Source organism: Brienomyrus brachyistius, unplaced genomic scaffold (genome assembly GCF_023856365.1).
Source record: "Brienomyrus brachyistius isolate T26 unplaced genomic scaffold, BBRACH_0.4 scaffold552, whole genome shotgun sequence".
NCBI classification, from domain to species: domain Eukaryota; kingdom Metazoa; phylum Chordata; class Actinopteri; order Osteoglossiformes; family Mormyridae; genus Brienomyrus; species Brienomyrus brachyistius.
In genome coordinates this window covers 5,698-25,587 of record NW_026042827.1, presented here as the reverse complement: position 1 = coordinate 25,587, position 19,890 = coordinate 5,698, and the positions used below count along the sequence as shown (strand labels likewise).

The following is a 19,890-nucleotide window of genomic DNA, read 5'->3' as shown; positions in this document are numbered from 1 at the left end:
TCCAATGTTGTTCAAAGGTCTGTTTGTTTCGGGTGAAGGACACGCCCCTGGACGTGCTGGATAAGGGGACCACAGATCAGTGTCCTCAGTCCTGCTTCTCCCTTCAAAGCTGAGAGGAAGATGACCCGCCTGCTGGTTCTGGTTTTGGCTTATGGAGCTCTGCTTATCTCCACAGAGGCCCAGCAAGATTACCACAGTCTCCCTGCACTCTACAAGACGGCCATTAAACTCGCAGTCGAAAATGCTCATCAAGGAACCCGTCAGCACATGAATTTCTATAACATCCAGGGCCGTCCGAAGGTAACTGCTGAGAAAGTGTTTACAAAAGTGTGAAACTTTCATCATCTGCAAGCTGAACTAATGAGAATCACATTGATTTTGATGTTTTAATTTCAATGCATATGATGCTTAATGTCTCTTCACAATGAAAGTGATGGTTGTATATCTCAGCCCTGGTCAATTTTACCTTCTCACAGTTTCTCTCTGAATCTGCTGCAGTCAAGTCTGTGACAGTTTGCCATTTTTTGGGTGATTATTGTTTGTTATATTGCCTTTAAAACAGTTGTAGGCAATTTTGTATATAACGTGTTTATGTGATTTAGATCAGCAGTGAATACATTGACATTGAGATTCTCTTGAGAGCAACAAAATGTCCAAAGTCAACTGCAACAGACCATCGGGCTGACTGTATTTTCATGGACAAGAGGGTAAGTAAAGAGTCACTGTGACTGTGAGCATTGGACATATCAGTTAGCAAATTAATTTAGGTTCATGTTAACTTTTTTGATGCCCTGCGGAGGAAAGTTAGCCAACAATAAAGTAACAAATAGATAGGTGGCCTCAAACAGCCAGTTCCATCACCTTATTCTCAAATTTTAGTAGGTTTACAGGCTTAAAGGCTGGATTACCAGGCAGTTGAAATCAGCCTTAAATGGCAGTGTGGTGTTTTGTGGTGAAAGGGCAATTAAATCTGGTCAGAGCAGGGTAGATGCGCAGTGTGAATTACCCTTTAAATTTACCTCTTTAAATAGTGAACTACAGGACCACTTAGCTTGATCGGAGGACAGTATTTTAATACAGAGCAGTGTTCAGTTAAACGGGATTTGTTGTTCATACTTTTAGATGAACTTGCTTTGTATAATATAGCCTTAAGGTGACCCTGCTTTGGAAGCTCTTTCCTCTAAAATTGTTCTGTGTCATTAAACCCTGCAGTCCAGCAGCTCTGCCTTAAATCTTTAGATATATCTTTACTACACCTTCTCTCACTGTATTTATTGCCCACCACTCTTTAAATACTGTTTTTGTGTGTCTGTGTGTTTTTGCAGCCATTCATTAACTGTAGAGTTTGCAGCAGACGGTCTGGTAATAATCTTACACATCCATCAATTGACTGTGTACCAAACAAGAAAGTGGATGAAGTAAGTGTAGAGAGTCTTAGCATTATGGAAATGTAACAGGTGTGTGAATTGTGTCTAAACATGTGGTTAAACTTTGATTGTGTTTGTACATGCAAAAATTTGATCAGAGTACTGTTTATTAATGACAAGGTTACTTTTAATCTGAACAACAGTGGCAGCACCAGGGAAAAGCTTGGGGGGGGGGCTCTAGCTCCTCCTCCAATGACCATAGTACCCCCACAGCACCCCCAAAATATTGGTTTCATTTTTTCTTTAACTATCTGTAAAATCTGTATATTGTGTAAGACATTTTTGCGGTTTTTATAGCATACTTGTAGTGTATTTTTTCTTCAAAGTACACATAGAGGCTCTGTGAGCTAGACGTTAGAATTTCATATTTTATCATATTTTATCCATGCTGTAGCTTATCGTGCTGTGTGCTTCTATACAGCATCTACATAAGCTGAAAAGCTAAAGCACCCGCTCTAAATAATCTCACTCCCCTATAGCACCTGTAGCATTAAGTCACTGGCGCTGCCACTGCTGAATAAACGACTCCAATCTGACTAAACCGCTTAACTTTTCCTCCCCATGTTACATTTCAGGACAAACGACGTAATATGTGCCCTTCTGATAAACCTCCTCTCAGATCTAAAACTGCCTTGGCTTCCAAGGACACTAAAGAAGCTGAAGGAGACTGTCTGGGCTGTTTCTGATGGCTGATGGTCCTGCAATGTGGACCAGAGGAGGAAACTGGAAGGGAAAATGCTTTGCTTTATATCATGCCCACCCAAAGCCCCCAGTGAGTAAGCCATAGGCGCCGATAGCATGGAAAAACTCCCAAGAAGGAAGAAACCTTGGGAGGGACCAAACTCAAAGGGGGAGCCCATCCTCCTGGGGCCGGCAAAGTGTAGGTGCAGGATCACAAAAAACTTAACGAGAGAATTCGACTGTCCCTCACAAAAACTGTAAAGTTTTAGTGGCTAAATTGCTTTTTCTATGCCTTTTCAAACAGGAGGAGATTTGTTTGGCTATATGTAGAAATTTTCTATACAATTTAGACAGCACAGAATCATTAACCTACTTTAATGAATTTATTTATACAACCACATATTTCACACATTTTGACATCAGTCATGCAGTGAAGATACAGTCTCTTTATTTCTTGACGCCAACCCTCCCCATTAATCCGGGCTTGGGACCGACACCTAGTTGAGCTGGCTTGCTCCCTTAAGTGGCTGGGTTAGGCTAAACTATGTACATATTTATAAAGACTACAATAAATTTATAAAGACCTCCCTAAATATGTAGTCTAACAAAACGCAGTTTAAAGAAGGTAGCCTACCTGGTAAACAAAGAAATTAAAAGGCCCACAGCATATAATCGGGCTATATTCCAAGCAGTTTTTAAGAACGTAACCTACATGGCGAAATTGAATTACTTTCTGGACCAACAAACGCAACCAGGCATGAACATTATGCACCTTCCTAGTCTTGATGTAAGTCGTCCTACAGATGAGGACGTTAGGCAGCCTTTAGATCCGACCCATCATGCACTGCAGTTTTTTGCAAATTCCTCAGACGGAAAACCATTAAATACCTCTTCTATTACCTTATATTACCTTATATTCATGTAATAAATATACAAATATCAATTAGTTGGAAATCAGCCAGACAGACGTAATTACTACAAATGGTTTCCACTGTATTTGTGACTCTGAGTGCCGCAGGCTTGGATGCAGTGCCGCACCATTTTGTAAGGCATGCACTGGCCAATCATGTAGCACTTCTCTCAGAAATATTAATGAGACATCACCTACCACCCTGCAAAAAAGAAATTTGCCGCTTGTCCCCCTGCACATGAGCCAACTTGGCTGCGTCAACCAGCGGAGCTCCGGAGCCTCTGGAGAAACACGCGGCAAAAAAGGCTCGCATGCGGTCTTCCAAAGTTTGGGAATACTTCAGTCATGACACCTTTTCTGCGCCTCTACTGTAGCTGGCGTTAATGATGCTGTTTCAGCCATTTTATATTTTCTGTTTACTTATTCTGTCATGTAAGACTGAGACAAATTATCGTTTACGACAATTCTTACACACTGTAGCCTGACTTGCTGACTTAAGTAAGTTTAACTATAAGCTACCTTTGCTAGTGTTTGTGAATAACATGTTTCTCTAGTTATGAAATTATTCCATGTTTTAGCATCTGTTTCAACATTAAAGTCAAATTGGTATACTGAAATATATAAAAACTATTGAACTATTAACTTAAGTCTAACATAGAAAATCCTACTGAATCTCTTAAGATTTTCCTTTTTTGTTAATGCACTAATGTTTAAGAAGTGTCTTAATAAATTGAATTTCAGATTTGTGTGTGGGTGGGAGTGGGTGAATTGTATTAAATTCATACATTCATTCTTTTGGCTCAGACATTACTGACCTAAAACAAATTGAGGCATTGGGTAAGTGCTTAAATTAGCTACTAAATGGCAAAAAATATTCTAAATATCACATTTTCCATTCTTCGGTATAATTTTAACGAATCACCTATGCTGCCAAACATTAACGCATAGATTGTCACAACACTCTATGTTTTAGTTCTTCTTTATGTGTATAGGACGGTGTGATGGTTCTGGTGGTGGGTGTGGCCGACGCTGCTCGCGATGTTTGGCTATGCTGCAGTCCCAGGGACCAAGTTGGAACACATTTCCACCTTCAAGCTTAGGTGGAAAAACGGCACCGAGACCCAGCAGCAGGACAACTTCACTTGTCCAGACAACCAGCCCTGCTTCATCATTGAAGTAAGCCCTGTGAACAGGAGCGAGATGTACTTCTGCAGTGGATGTTATAGCGGAAAGAACATCCCCATCCTCACGTCTGCCGGAGTGCCCCCTCAAGTGGGTGTGTGACTTAACTCGATGGATGAATTGGACAGAATGTACTGTTACTAGAGGTCGACCGATATGGGTTTTTCAATAGCCGATGCCGATATTTAGGAGTCAGGGTCAGGCGATGGCCGATATATGCTGCTGATTTTTTTTGGCCGATAATTGGACGTTTTCCCCTCTATTTGCATGGTAAAATATCACACTAATAATAACAAACGATACACAAAATTTCTCAATTTAGCATTTATTGAATACTCAACTTGGAAACAATAACACATTTATAAACAATAAAAATAGCAGCATCAGAATCTCTGTTAGTGCACAATATAGCAGCAAACTCCTCATGTTTGACGGAAGGAAATTTGTAAACAATACAAAAAGGAATAAGCATGTTATCTTCAGTTGTAATCCCACTTCCAGTCCCTGAGTCTTACTCACCACACTCATACTTCACAGCAATCAGACAGCAGTTAATTAACCAGAAGAGAAAAATGCAAAAACACAACAGAACTTGTAAATAATAACAAACTAATAGACAATAAAAATAGCAGCATCAGAATCTCTATTAGTGCCAAATATAGCAGCAAACTCCTCATGTCTGACGGAAGGAAAATTTGTAAATACACAAAGGAATGAGCACATCTTCAGTTTTAATCCCATTTCCAGTCCCTGAGTCTTCCTCATCCCACAAGCAGGCAAGGCATGTCACCCCGGTTGTGTGACACTTATTTTATATAATAAAATAAGTGCCCCCTGCGGCCCCAGAGCCCGAGCAGCCGTCTCCGCTGCCTGCAGCTACCGCGCCCACGTCCGAGGCGCTTTCCCTGCCTGCAGCTCCCGGGCAGGCGCCCCCTCTGCAGCCTGCAGCTCCAGTCCCTGGCCCCACTCCAGTCCCTTCTCCCCCTGTGACTCTGGTACCCTCACCCCGACGAGCCCGACCCCGGCCACGGGTCCTTATGTCTGTGTCCCATAAGGGGAGAGGACACAGACGCACGGCTGGGGTCCCACCCGCCCAGCCCCCTGGCTCGCCCTCCCTCGCCGGCGCTAGGGCTTGGTCGGCGCCTGCGGGTCCTGGCCCTCCGGGTCGGCTGTCGTCTGCGGGTCCCCCTCCGCGGCCTCGTCGCCCTGCCTCGGTCCCTCCTCCGGCGTCTTATCGGTTGCCTGCGGGCCCCCCGACGGCGGCTCCTCATTCGCCTGCTGGTCCTCCCGCTCTGGCGTGTCGGAGGACGTCGCCGTCTGCTGCGGCTCCCCCTCTCTCCTTGCCCTCGCCAGGGTCCCTTCCAGCTCCTTCGTCCCCTTCCCTGGTCTCCCCTCCGACTCCCTCCTTCGTCCCTGCGTCTGTCCCTCACCCCATCTCCTCGGCCCCTCCGGCTCCGGCCTCCCGGCCGCCTGCAGCCCTTCCGGCTGCCTCCCGTCGCCCGCTGGGTCTCCCTCGGGCTCCTCTTGGTTCCCCCTCCTTCTCTCCCTGGCCTCCCGTCTTTGTCCCTCCTGCCTCTGCTCCCCCTCGCTTTGTTCCTCCTGTCTCTGTCCCTCCTCTCTTTGTCCCTCGTCCCTCTGGCTTCTGCTCCTCTTTCCCCGATGTTCCCTTCGTTCACTCCCGGTCCTTTTGTCCTGCCTGTTCCCTCCGTGTCCCCCTTTCTGATCTGTTTCTCTGCCTTTCCTGTCTTATGTCAAGTCTTGTCCTGGCTCCTTCCCCTGTGCCAGTTCTGTCTGTCCGTTCTGTTCCCTGTCCCTCATTAATGAGGTTTTATATAGATATACATATATGCCCGGCTTGTCCGCTCCTCGTGTGTGCCACGCCCCCTGATTACCCACGTGTGCTTCCCTGATCGTCTCCTGCTTTGCCCGATTACTTTGATTAGTCATGACCTATTTTAAGTCCTGGTCTTACCTGTTTGCCCTGTCCGTCATTGTAGTTTGTCAATGCCTGCGTTCCGTCCTGCTCTACCCGCTCCGTTTCCCCGATTAAAGACCCGTTTTCACAAACACAAAAAATTGGCTCAGATAGGCGACGGACAATCTGATTGGCTCAGATAGGCGACGGACAATCTGATTGGCTCAGATAGGCGACGGACAATCTGATTGGCTCAGATAGGCGACGGACAATCTGATTGGCTCAGATAGGCGACGGACAATCTGATTGGCTCAGATAGGCGACGGACAATCTGATTGGCTCAGATAGGCGACGGACAATCTGATTGGCTCAGATAGGCGACGGACAATCTGATTGGCTCAGATAGGCGACGGACAATCTGATTGGCTCAGATAGGCGACGGACAATCTGATTGGCTCAGATAGGCGACGGACAATCTGATTGGCTCAGATAGGCGACGGACAATCTGATTGGCTCAGATAGGCGACGGACAATCTGATTGGCTCAGATAGGCGACGGACAATCTGATTGGCTCAGATAGGCGACGGACAATCTGATTGGCTCAGATAGGCGACGGACAATCTGATTGGCTCAGATAGGCGACGGACAATCTGATTGGCTCAGATAGGCGACGGACAATCTGATTGGCTCAGATAGGCGACGGACAATCTGATTGGCTCAGATAGGCGACGGACGATCTGATTGGCTCAGATAGGCGACGGACGATCTGATTGGCTCAGATAGGCGACGGACGATCTGATTGGCTCAGATAGGCGACGGACGATCTGATTGGCTCAGATAGGCGACGGACGATCTGATTGGCTCAGATAGGCGACGGACGATCTGATTGGCTCAGATAGGCGACGGACGATCTGATTGGCTCAGATAGGCGACGGACGATCTGATTGGCTCAGATAGGCGACGGACGATCTGATTGGCTCAGATAGGCGACGGACGATCTGATTGGCTCAGATAGGCGACGGACGATCTGATTGGCTCAGATAGGCGACGGACGATCTGATTGGCTCAGATAGGCGACGGACGATCTGATTGGCTCAGATAGGCGACGGACGATCTGATTGGCTCAGATAGGCGACGGACGATCTGATTGGCTCAGATAGGCGACGGACGATCTGATTGGCTCAGATAGGCGACGGACGATCTGATTGGCTCAGATAGGCGACGGACGATCTGATTGGCTCAGATAGGCGACGGACGATCTGATTGGCTCAGATAGGCGACGGACGATCTGATTGGCTCAGATAGGCGACGGACGATCTGATTGGCTCAGATAGGCGACGGACGATCTGATTGGCTCAGATAGGCGACGGACGATCTGATTGGCTCAGATAGGCGACGGACGATCTGATTGGCTCAGATAGGCGACGGACGATCTGATTGGCTCAGATAGGCGACGGACGATCTGATTGGCTCAGATAGGCGACGGACGATCTGATTGGCTCAGATAGGCGACGGACGATCTGATTGGCTCAGATAGGCGACGGACGATCTGATTGGCTCAGATAGGCGACGGACGATCTGATTGGCTCAGATAGGCGACGGACGATCTGATTGGCTCAGATAGGCGACGGACGATCTGATTGGCTCAGATAGGCGACGGACGATCTGATTGGCTCAGATAGGCGACGGACGATCTGATTGGCTCAGATAGGCGACGGACGATCTGATTGGCTCAGATAGGCGACGGACGATCTGATTGGCTCAGATAGGCGACGGACGATCTGATTGGCTCAGATAGGCGACGGACGATCTGATTGGCTCAGATAGGCGACGGACGATCTGATTGGCTCAGATAGGCGACGGACGATCTGATTGGCTCAGATAGGCGACGGACGATCTGATTGGCTCAGATAGGCGACGGACGATCTGATTGGCTCAGATAGGCGACGGACGATCTGATTGGCTCAGATAGGCGACGGACGATCTGATTGGCTCAGATAGGCGACGGACGATCTGATTGGCTCAGATAGGCGACGGACGATCTGATTGGCTCAGATAGGCGACGGACGATCTGATTGGCTCAGATAGGCGACGGACGATCTGATTGGCTCAGATAGGCGACGGACGATCTGATTGGCTCAGATAGGCGACGGACGATCTGATTGGCTCAGATAGGCGACGGACGATCTGATTGGCTCAGATAGGCGACGGACGATCTGATTGGCTCAGATAGGCGACGGACGATCTGATTGGCTCAGATAGGCGACGGACGATCTGATTGGCTCAGATAGGCGACGGACGATCTGATTGGCTCAGATAGGCGACGGACAATCTGATTGGCTCAGATAGGCGACGGACAATCTGATTGGCTCAGATAGGCGACGGACAATCTGATTGGCTCAGATAGGCGACGGACAATCTGATTGGCTCAGATAGGCGACGGACAATCTGATTGGCTCAGATAGGCGACGGACAATCTGATTGGCTCAGATAGGCGACGGACTGTCCGTCGCCTATCTGAGCCAATCAGATTGTCCGTCGCCTATCTGAGCCAATCAGATTGTCCGTCGCCTATCTGAGCCAATCAGATTGTCCGTCGCCTATCTGAGCCAATCAGATTGTCCGTCGCCTATCTGAGCCAATCAGATTGTCCGTCGCCTATCTGAGCCAATCAGATTGTCCGTCGCCTATCTGAGCCAATCAGATTGTCCGTCGCCTATCTGAGCCAATCAGATTGTCCGTCGCCTATCTGAGCCAATCAGATTGTCCGTCGCCTATCTGAGCCAATCAGATTGTCCGTCGCCTATCTGAGCCAATCAGATTGTCCGTCGCCTATCTGAGCCAATCAGATTGTCCGTCGCCTATCTGAGCCAATCAGATTGTCCGTCGCCTATCTGAGCCAATCAGATTGTCCGTCGCCTATCTGAGCCAATCAGATTGTCCGTCGCCTATCTGAGCCAATCAGATTGTCCGTCGCCTATCTGAGCCAATCAGATTGTCCGTCGCCTATCTGAGCCAATCAGATTGTCCGTCGCCTATCTGAGCCAATCAGATTGTCCGTCGCCTATCTGAGCCAATCAGATTGTCCGTCGCCTATCTGAGCCAATCAGATTGTCCGTCGCCTATCTGAGCCAATCAGATTGTCCGTCGCCTATCTGAGCCAATCAGATTGTCCGTCGCCTATCTGAGCCAATCAGATTGTCCGTCGCCTATCTGAGCCAATCAGATTGTCCGTCGCCTATCTGAGCCAATCAGATTGTCCGTCGCCTATCTGAGCCAATCAGATTGTCCGTCGCCTATCTGAGCCAATCAGATTGTCCGTCGCCTATCTGAGCCAATCAGATTGTCCGTCGCCTATCTGAGCCAATCAGATTGTCCGTCGCCTATCTGAGCCAATCAGATTGTCCGTCGCCTATCTGAGCCAATCAGATTGTCCGTCGCCTATCTGAGCCAATCAGATTGTCCGTCGCCTATCTGAGCCAATCAGATTGTCCGTCGCCTATCTGAGCCAATCAGATTGTCCGTCGCCTATCTGAGCCAATCAGATTGTCCGTCGCCTATCTGAGCCAATCAGATTGTCCGTCGCCTATCTGAGCCAATCAGATTGTCCGTCGCCTATCTGAGCCAATCAGATTGTCCGTCGCCTATCTGAGCCAATCAGATTGTCCGTCGCCTATCTGAGCCAATCAGATTGTCCGTCGCCTATCTGAGCCAATCAGATTGTCCGTCGCCTATCTGAGCCAATCAGATTGTCCGTCGCCTATCTGAGCCAATCAGATTGTCCGTCGCCTATCTGAGCCAATCAGATTGTCCGTCGCCTATCTGAGCCAATCAGATTGTCCGTCGCCTATCTGAGCCAATCAGATTGTCCGTCGCCTATCTGAGCCAATCAGATTGTCCGTCGCCTATCTGAGCCAATCAGATTGTCCGTCGCCTATCTGAGCCAATCAGATTGTCCGTCGCCTATCTGAGCCAATCAGATTGTCCGTCGCCTATCTGAGCCAATCAGATTGTCCGTCGCCTATCTGAGCCAATCAGATTGTCCGTCGCCTATCTGAGCCAATCAGATTGTCCGTCGCCTATCTGAGCCAATCAGATTGTCCGTCGCCTATCTGAGCCAATCAGATTGTCCGTCGCCTATCTGAGCCAATCAGATTGTCCGTCGCCTATCTGAGCCAATCAGATTGTCCGTCGCCTATCTGAGCCAATCAGATTGTCCGTCGCCTATCTGAGCCAATCAGATTGTCCGTCGCCTATCTGAGCCAATCAGATTGTCCGTCGCCTATCTGAGCCAATCAGATTGTCCGTCGCCTATCTGAACCAATCAGATTGTCCGTCGCCTATCTGAACCAATCAGATTGTCCGTCGCCTATCTGAACCAATCAGATTGTCCGTCGCCTATCTGAACCAATCAGATTGTCCGTCGCCTATCTGAACCAATCAGATTGTCCGTCGCCTATCTGAACCAATCAGATTGTCCGTCGCCTATCTGAAACCAATCAGATCGTCCGTCGCCTATCTGAACCAATCAGATCGTCCGTCGCCTATCTGAACCAATCAGATCGTCCGTCGTCTATCTGAACCAATCAGATTGTTTTTCTTACACAAAAAATTATTCCGTTTTCAAAACACTTTTGTGCAAGAAATGCTCCCATGAGCCTGTGTTTAGTGCCTACAGAGGTCTTCTTTTTGCCACTGGTACAGGAGAGTACGGGTCCCACCTTGCCACAGCCAGGCACCTCCACGCTATCGACGGGGCCGCGGAATCTCGATGGAGCGCACGTTGCCGTACTTGCAACACTCCTCCCCGGATGTCCTCCAGGATCTCCTCGTAGTCCTCGTCGTCCACCAGCTCCTCGGGCATGACCATGTTGAGGAGGCACAGCACCTCCGTGGGCATGCCGGAGCTCTGCAGCCGCTGCAGCCCTGGAACCTGCAGCGTCACCCGGCGTCTCGATGATGGCCGTCTGTCCCGGGGGGCGACAAGAGTGTCAGATACCCCCTGATCGTCCAATCGTCTCGAGTAACAGCGAGAATTTACATGGACCCAAATAAACCCAAGAAATAGGGGCATTAAGCTTCCTGGGAGGCACCCAGGAACCAAGTTGGGTTTAGGACATCAGAAAGGCGGCAGCCGAGGGCAAATACTCACAGCGTTGGCATTCTTAGCCCCCACGCTTGCCCGCTGGACGATGAGCTTCTTGTCTCCGAGCTGCATGCCATTGAGTCCAGCCACGGCCTGCGGGATGCATCCCACACAAGCGTCAGCAATTCCATCCGGAAAGCCCGAGTCACCCCAGACCTTCCAGCTGCTGCCCCACCTCACGCACCTGGTCAGTGGCACTGATGTCCACGTATTCACAGAAAGCATAACCCTTAGACAGTGACGTGGCACTGTCCTTCACAAGGTTGAAGGCCTTAAGAGGTCCGAACGACGTCAAGAGTTCCTTCACCTGGGCAAGAGGAGGAGACGCGGGGGGGCGATTAGCCCGACAGTCCCACGGCGCCTCGCTAGAAATGCTAATCTTAACTGTGGGAGAAGCAGCATGTTAAACTTTGCAAAACGACATGAGGAAACAGTGAAGACATCAGGAAAATGGCTTTATGACAAGTGGCTCGACATTACGGTGCAACACTAGAGCTCAAAGCCCCCTGTGCCCTTTCTGCATGACTTACTTACTGGGAGCGTACAAAAGTAACTATTTTGATTCTTGTCAATGAATGATAACACAGATTCCCCCCCCCCCCATCCTACAGCATATACAACACAACTGAATTCCTAATCAAGTTCTCTGATAATTCCAACTACGAATTTTGAAATATGGACCGAGTTGCATCTGATTTTAAGGGCCACAATAATTAAGCTAGATGGTATATAAAAAAAAAACTAAATAAAAACAGCTAATTATATGTTAAGTGTTCCATGTATACAATGTGGAGGGGGGGGGGCGACTCGGCAGAACACAAACCCAGCCGAATCACTGACTTCCTGTTCTTAAAACCAAGAACCACATTGGTGCAGTTAATTAGAGGGACAAAGCCTACAGGAGATAAACTCACAGGTAAAGCTAAGAGCCGCCACAGGGTCCTGCTAAAGGGGCCACGGCTTGAAGCCAAACAGGACGAAATAGCTCTGCTAACATCATTCCTCACTTATTCTACAGGAATCTACTGTAAAGCCGCATTAACCACTGACTTCAGAAAGGAGTCACCTGGGACACTGGCAGCCACAAGAGGGCGCTACCTCCTACCTTCTCTTAGGGGCAAAAAAAAAAAAAAATCAAATTTATACCCTGTGATCAGCATAATAAGTCTCTCCCCAGCCTTCAACCCCCAAAAAAAGGACCCCATATGCTTAAGAGCACTCCAGGACAGAGCCCCCCCACAGGGGCAGGCCGTCGACAGGGAGGATATCCGTGCGAGGGACGGAATGTCTTACTTGCCTTGTGTTACATGTTGGCATGGCAGCAGTAGGTCAGTACTACTGAACAAATTATGAGCGAAGACTTAACGATCTTACAGGCCCCTAGCTGGGGACAAAGTGGGGAACAAAAATGAAAGAGCTGTAAGTATCAAAGCGGTAGCAGGGACTGCAAAAAAAATGTAAACACCAGGATACAAGCAGCGGTTTCCATTTCACCTGTCTATGGCACATTTACTGGCTTTGACGTGAAATACATTAACAGTTCTGCTGGATTCAAACTCTCTCCCCCCAGTGCTGCTTTGGTACAGCCTTCCTCTTGACTTGGATTACATGTGACTCACACTGGATAAGAAAGATTACGATGACAATCCGAAAAGGAGGAAAAAAATCAAAGAAAAACAAACTGACTGCACTTCTCACTTACCTTTCACTGAAACCGCGATCACTATCTTGTGGGCTGAGTCTTGCCATTTTTAACAGTTTAGGCTAAAGTGAGTGGGACACCGGAGCTCAAAATGTTACAATGCAGGGGTGGACGCAAAACGTTTTGCGATTAACTTTTGCAAAATAAATAGGTAAACTATTAAATGCCTGTATGGATTATGTCTATAATGGGCCGATTTCAGTGGGGTGGCGATATAGGAAGAAAAAAAAAAAATCATAAAAGATGCTAATGAGAAGTAGAAAATGTCTAAAATGTGACCCTTTCAACACTTTCAGAGTAAGACGACCTCATCTGTGCATGTTGTTATGGTAATATTATCCATCACTGACGTCATAACAGAATAGGGCATGGGGCACGATGTGAAAACTCCAGTGAAGCTGATAATCGTTCACCGGGAAAAAGGTCCGAAGTATTTTCTGCCTTTCGAGCGACACAGCAATGTAGGGAACGATTCTTCCGCAGCTCCCCATCGCTGTTAACGGGATGTGAAGTCATCGTTCTCAGTGTGCGGACATGGACGTGAGACACGGCACGTCTGCGAATACTGAAGCGTTTGGGGACTTGGTCGATCTCCCCCACATTTCAAGCACAGTCTATGGTAGTGTTTCCCAGCCCAGTCCTCGGGGGTACCCCCCCGGTCAGTCCACGTTTTTGCTTCCTCTCAGCACACCTGTACCAGGTATTCGGTGTTCCTGATTGGCTGGGAGCTAGGAGGGAGCGAAAATGTGGACAGTCGGCGGTTCCCCGAGGACTGGGATTGGGCAAACACAGGTGTACGGCAATGTGGAGGTATTCGTCAGTTAGGTGACGCGCAGATGACTCGATTTTAAATTTTCATGCAGCAAAACGACGCGGCTGATTCATCCGACTAACACTCAGCAATTAACCCGATATACAAATATTCCAGGGTACCCAGCAACAGGCAGCACAGGGACTGGCTACGTGACTGGTTTGGCAAGCCGCCAGCTGTAAGGCACGTTTCCCAAAGCCTTTGTTGCTAATAAGGTTATTTGCTAACAACATTAGATAACAACTGAATGGTTCCAACTATGCAAGTCGATAACATGAGGTTTTGGGAAACGTACCTTTTACATTAGCGGGGTCTCAATATCTTCATAATTTACAGCTGGATAAACAATGAGCGTAATGTAACTGTCAACTCATTACCTACATGTCTAATAAATGTTTAATAAATCCCATGAATATCTTTAAAAAAAAAAAAAAAAAAACCTCAAATGTGCGGCTATTTTCAGCAGCTAGCTTTAAACATGATGCTGACATTTGACCCCCCAGTATCTTGTAATGAATTTTAAGCGGTGAGGTAACTTTGACAGGCTTTCTTTTCCTACTAATCAGTTACACAGAGACGAGTGTTTATTTTATGTATGTATGTGCGTGCGCGTGCGTGCGTGCGTGCGTGTGCGTGTGTGTGCATGCCTGCTTGAGTTCCACGTGCAGCAGTGGGACAGAAACACAGGAGGGTTGTGGGTCGGCTCCCCGGCGACAGAGACTGAGGGCGGGGTACCTGATCGTCACTGAGATAGTTGGGCAGGCCTCCGACAAAGAGCTTGTGTGGCGAGTCTGGAACCACGGTGGAGACGACCCCTGCAGACAGAGCGGCACGGCGCCCAAAGCCGGCCGATCACAGCAAACCGTCAACATGCCGGATAATGACCACGAGCAAACGGCGCGAGTGAAATAAGCCAACTTCAAATCAGTATGACGTCGTTATCTCCTATATAATATCAGATAAATGTAACTCCAGCAAAAAAATACCTAAATACTGGGGCAGTTTGACGACTGTTTTTTGTCTCTCCCATCTTGCTCTCCATGGGAGATGCTGACACATGCAGCACCAGTCAAAAGTATGGACACACCTGCTCTTAATGCATTTGTCTCTATTTTAGCTGTTATTCACCTTATAGTAAAAGGCCTTTGGGCATGGAAGTTATGCATATGAAGTACTGCAAAGACAAAATTTTTGTCTCTTCAAAATAGGAGCCATTGGCTTCGATGACAGCATTGCGGACTCAACCAGCTAACATATGTACCCACCTGGACCGTTTCTCCAACAGTCCTCGAGTTTCCACAAGTTCTGCGCGCAAGCTGGCTACCTTACTCTTACTCTCATCCAACTGATCCCAAACCAGCTCTATAGAGTTTAGGTTGGGGGGCTGTGGGGACCATCTCTTTCCTAGTTCACAAGGTAATAAGCTACTTGCATAACCTTCAAGGTGGGCTTTGGGTCATTATCTTGCTGAAAAACAAGTCATTTTCAGTAGGTGTGTCCAGAATTTTTAACTAGAATAGGAGCCAGCAACCCTAGAACAATTTGGGGGTTAGGGTCCTTGCTCAAGGGCCCAGTGGTGAAATCACTCTGCCAACCCTGCCAACCAGCAACCTTCTTTTCATGGGCAAACATCACAGAGCCACACAACACCCCTATGTTAACAGTAAGAAGTGAGTGACTGAGCTGTGTGTGTGTGTGTGTGGCTCAGCTGGTTAGGATGCCAGCGTTATCATCAGAAGATCACTGGTTCACATCACTGGTGATCACACCACTGGGCCGGCGAGTTTGCTCTAGGGACAGGCTGACCCTGATTTCTCAAAAAAAAAAAAAAAAAAAAAAAACATTCTTCACTTTGGATAAAACTGTCTGCTAAATATTTACAACATTAAGTAAATAAAAGTGAAAGTCTCCCTCTTTATATGACAAGACATCCGCAGCTTGCGAAGGACAGTCAGTCCGTAACGAGTACAAAAAACTGGCCTTGCCGATCGGCTCTTCAAAGGTAAATAAAGATTAAGGTTATGACGGCGACAAGCAAAACGGACCTGGTACGTGGAAGGCGGGCTGCTCTGAGATGCCAGGCAGGGGGCGATAGTCGTGGGGCCGCCTGATTTTTAACGACTGACCCTGGAAAATGATGCCGTCGAAGGCCATTGCCTGCGTGGTCTCATCCACGGACCGAAACTAGGGCAGAACGAAGAACGTCGTTAATCAGGGAAGGCTGCGGTCTCCGCCTGGACACAGCAGCCATTAGGCAGGAAAGACTCTTACTTCAAGGAAGGCAAAGTTCTTGTCCTGGTTTATCTGAACAGCGAGGACGGGATTGGTGGGACCTTGACATAAGCCAGCCAATCGCATCTGGGTATTGAAGAAATCCGCCATGGCCTCCTAAAAAGACAGGCAGACACACTGAATGAAGACAGGCAGACGTCTGAAGACATCAAAACAGGCAAACGAGAAAAAAAATGACTGACAAGTCTAGTACATTTATCTATTTATTTTGCGGACACTTTCATCCAAAGCAACATACATTTCATTGAAGAAGCAGGACCAGACAGTTCCTAGAGCAAATAGTGCTTAAGGGCTGCGCTCGGGGGCCCAATGGTGAAATCACTCTGCTGCCCAAGGGATTTGAACCAACAACCTTCTTGTGACCGGCTCAGTGTCCTAACTCACTGAGCTACACATGACACCAGTATGCATGACAGAAGGCAACGCGGGACTTTGCCTGGACTCACCTCCGTCAGGCCGAAGGGGATGTTGCCGACATAAAGCCGCCTGGCCTGCCGGGTCATCTGGCTGCCGACCATCGGCACCTGGGTGGGCGTCACTGCCACGCCGCTGGTGGTGGATGTTGCCAGTAAAGCTATCGTGGGGATCTGCCCTGCAGCTGTGGGGAGGAGAAAGGGCTTCAAGACCCCAACCAGGGACGGCCAGAACATCCGGATCGTCGCCTTCATTTGCTTCTAACCCCTAGGTTTAAGCTCTCTTCACACTGTCTGAAATCATCCCAAGTGTTATTCCCTCTTTGACCAGCAGGGGGGAGGAGGGCACTCCAGAATAAATGCTTTCATTGCAACCAATATACCATAACCTTGCAATACTGAACTAGCACACATGGAAGCGTCGCATCCAAACCTTGCATTGCCTTGTACTGCATGGGGGTGATGTGCTCGAATCCCGGAGGGGGAACATCCCAGTACTTGTATGTCCTTTTCTTACGGCTTCTCCGAGGAGAGTAGCTGCCCAAACACAAAACAGAAGGTTGTTTTCCCCAAACAATACAGTGTAAACACTCAGAATCTGGCAAAAACAAACAGATGGCAGAATGTTTACATTTAACTTTGGATCGCAGGCAGTTTAAGGTCATGAGGGTGTGACCATGCGCCACTTTTTAGGCTGGCTTTGAGGTCCCATCGCTATGGCGGGGGCTACTTATAAACGCCAGTTAAAATTTAATATGGGTACAGTCCCCCTTCCCACCACGAAGAAACCAATTGGTTGATTGTGAAAGAAACTTGTTAAGAGGCCTCAAACCATGCTAGATATCAGCTTCAGTGCCTGTAACCGGGACCGTGAGGGGGGGTACCTGTGCTCGCGTGAGCTGCTCCGTCGGTCACGACCCTTGCGGTCGCGGCTGCTGCTGCGCTTCTCGTGACTCCGCCCCCTGGAGTCCTTGCTCCAGCGGCGGTGCTTCTCGCCACGGCTCAGAGACCGGCTGCGGCTACGCTTCTTGTGTCGCTCCTTCTCCCGCTCTGGGGGACGACACCGTGGTACCAGTGAGACGGTGGGCGGAGCGACATGACTGCCCCCCTACCATCCATTTCGATAAATCCAAGATGTGTAACTCAGAGGGATTATGAATGTGTGTCCGGATGGTTGTGGGTTTGAAGCCCATGAGTCACAGAGTAATCATATTACCAACTTCCCTGGGGTGCTGGATGCTGACTGACCCAGCGCTATGCCTTAAAAGTCACTTACGGAGACCAAGATGTGGTACGGGGTCTAACTCCCCAGTTTCCTCACCAGAATGAAGCACCTCCATTCAATTCACATATTCAATCACACCCTCCTGAAACAAACACACCCATCTCTCAATGGCTAATAATTTCAAGGGCACAAGGACATCCCCTTGAATGTCAGTCTGTTGTGAAACAATAAAAACATAACCAGACTAATTAATGATATAGGAGCACAGTGGTGAGTACAGTTGCCTCACGCCTCCGAGTCTGGAGGCCTGAATTTTGCCTCTGCTCTCTGTATGGGGAATTTGCCTGGAATAGGCTCCAGGGGAGCCTGACTAAGATAACTGGTTGGACGATGGATGGGTAATTAATATCGTTTCAATCTGACAGACAGCACTTTATTAAACTAGCAATAAAATATCACCTTTCTATCCCAGCAGGTCCTTCATATAGAAGCTTAAATAAATCCCTGAAGGTGCAGTTTTCAGTGAAGCATTTAAACGCAGGTGCTGCTCGAGGAATCAGCTTCATGCATCAGTTATAACAGCGTTACGGTAATGCACCGCTGCAAAAGTACAGACACGGAGCGGCCAATGCATCTTACGTAAATCGGTAATAACCAATTACCGCAATCGCAGGCATAGTCAGAGCGCAGATATGAATGACTGGAACTGCTAGTTTATCAAACACGGCGGCACTTAGTGCTCGTCTAGCCGAATCAGGTCGTTTCGAATGACATTTTAGTGATTTAGTGATAAGGAGCTGATATGACAAGATTGCCATTTGATAGGTACATAAATCAATCCTACTTTCGACTCCGTTGTAACGCATGTTGTATATTTCAGTTGCGTTAGTATGGCTTAAGTTTATTCAGTTTACTGGATTCTCTGCACTTTAATGAAGTTATATGTGTATTGTTATATAACTGTACATCATTGTTAGTTACTGCTATCCGCTGTAAAGGTAGATACAGGTGCAAGACTTTGCAATAACGACCTAAAAGCAGTTGTTATGATTCCAGGGAACGCGGCTGATTTTTAGAGTCTATACATCATGAAGAAACGGCGATCGTGTGAGAAAGACTTATTCTGTACGGATGACAGGGCCAGCATTTCGGACCCAAGGGAAAGGCTATTGTGCATCGGAAAGAGACAAAATCATATCATTATATAGAAAACTCGTCGTAGTATTTAAAAACCAAGTAACTAACACTGTTATTAAGTGCGGACTTTAAATCAAGTGGTCGCGGTCGTTTTTATTTGCATAAAACTTTAAACGTGATCTTGAAAATATAACGCTTGCAACAAACATCCATGCATAGTGTGTTACTGCGAATGAAAATACGCGGGTCACAATTTATGATCCAAGTGTATAATGGTAAATAATTAAATAAATAAAACCGCAGGCTTTCACATCGAGTGCACCCCAATAACGTTTCATTGAAATGTCCATGTTATGTACGCCGGGCACTGATGGATGCAGGCCTAGCGATCTCTATAACAATGCCAAGCAAAGAATGTCACTGATTTACCAAAGCGGTCAGTTTTCGGGGATCCTGCGGCAGCTGGGAGAAGAAGAATCGGGCAGGTTTCAGAATCGGCGAGCGCTCGGATAAAAGGCACCGATTTCCCAGCCGCGCTTTTCTTTTCGGAACCAGCAGAAGTGCCCTCCGCACCATCCTCGGCGCTAGGACACGCCGGCCACTTTATTACCCTAAAACAGGGAGCATACACCGATCTTCAAAGCCAAACTTACCTTGCCGATTTTCGCTTAACTGCTTCTCAAACTCATCGAAATCGGACATTTTTCAGTCCGTACTAAAGACGTATTGCAAAATAAGCAGAGGTCCAACAGTAGGCCTTTGAATGGGCTACAGGCTGCATTGGGTTCTGCTGCTTTTTCTTCCGAGTCGCCTGCCCCTCCTCCCCCGAAGTCATCGGCTCTTCCTCGGTTGTATCACACACAGGTTCGGAAACATTCGATGCGCATTACCGTCCCCTCCTGCACTGGAGGGTTAAGGACAACGTGATTATATCGAACCAAAATTGAAATGTGCAAGTTGACTTTCCTAGTTATACGTCTTCATTTTTATTCTGGGTTTAACAACCATGAGTTTATGACGTATTTTACATGATTAGTTGGCGACTGGAC

General features: G+C 47.8%; 1 pseudogene; it reads right to left on the bottom strand.

Annotated features, from left to right (window-relative positions):
- Positions 1 to 10,614: 10,614 nt before the first annotated feature.
- LOC125729163 (splicing factor U2AF 65 kDa subunit-like) lies at positions 10,615 to 19,620 on the bottom strand (annotated as a pseudogene).
- Positions 19,621 to 19,890: the final 270 nt, after the last annotated feature.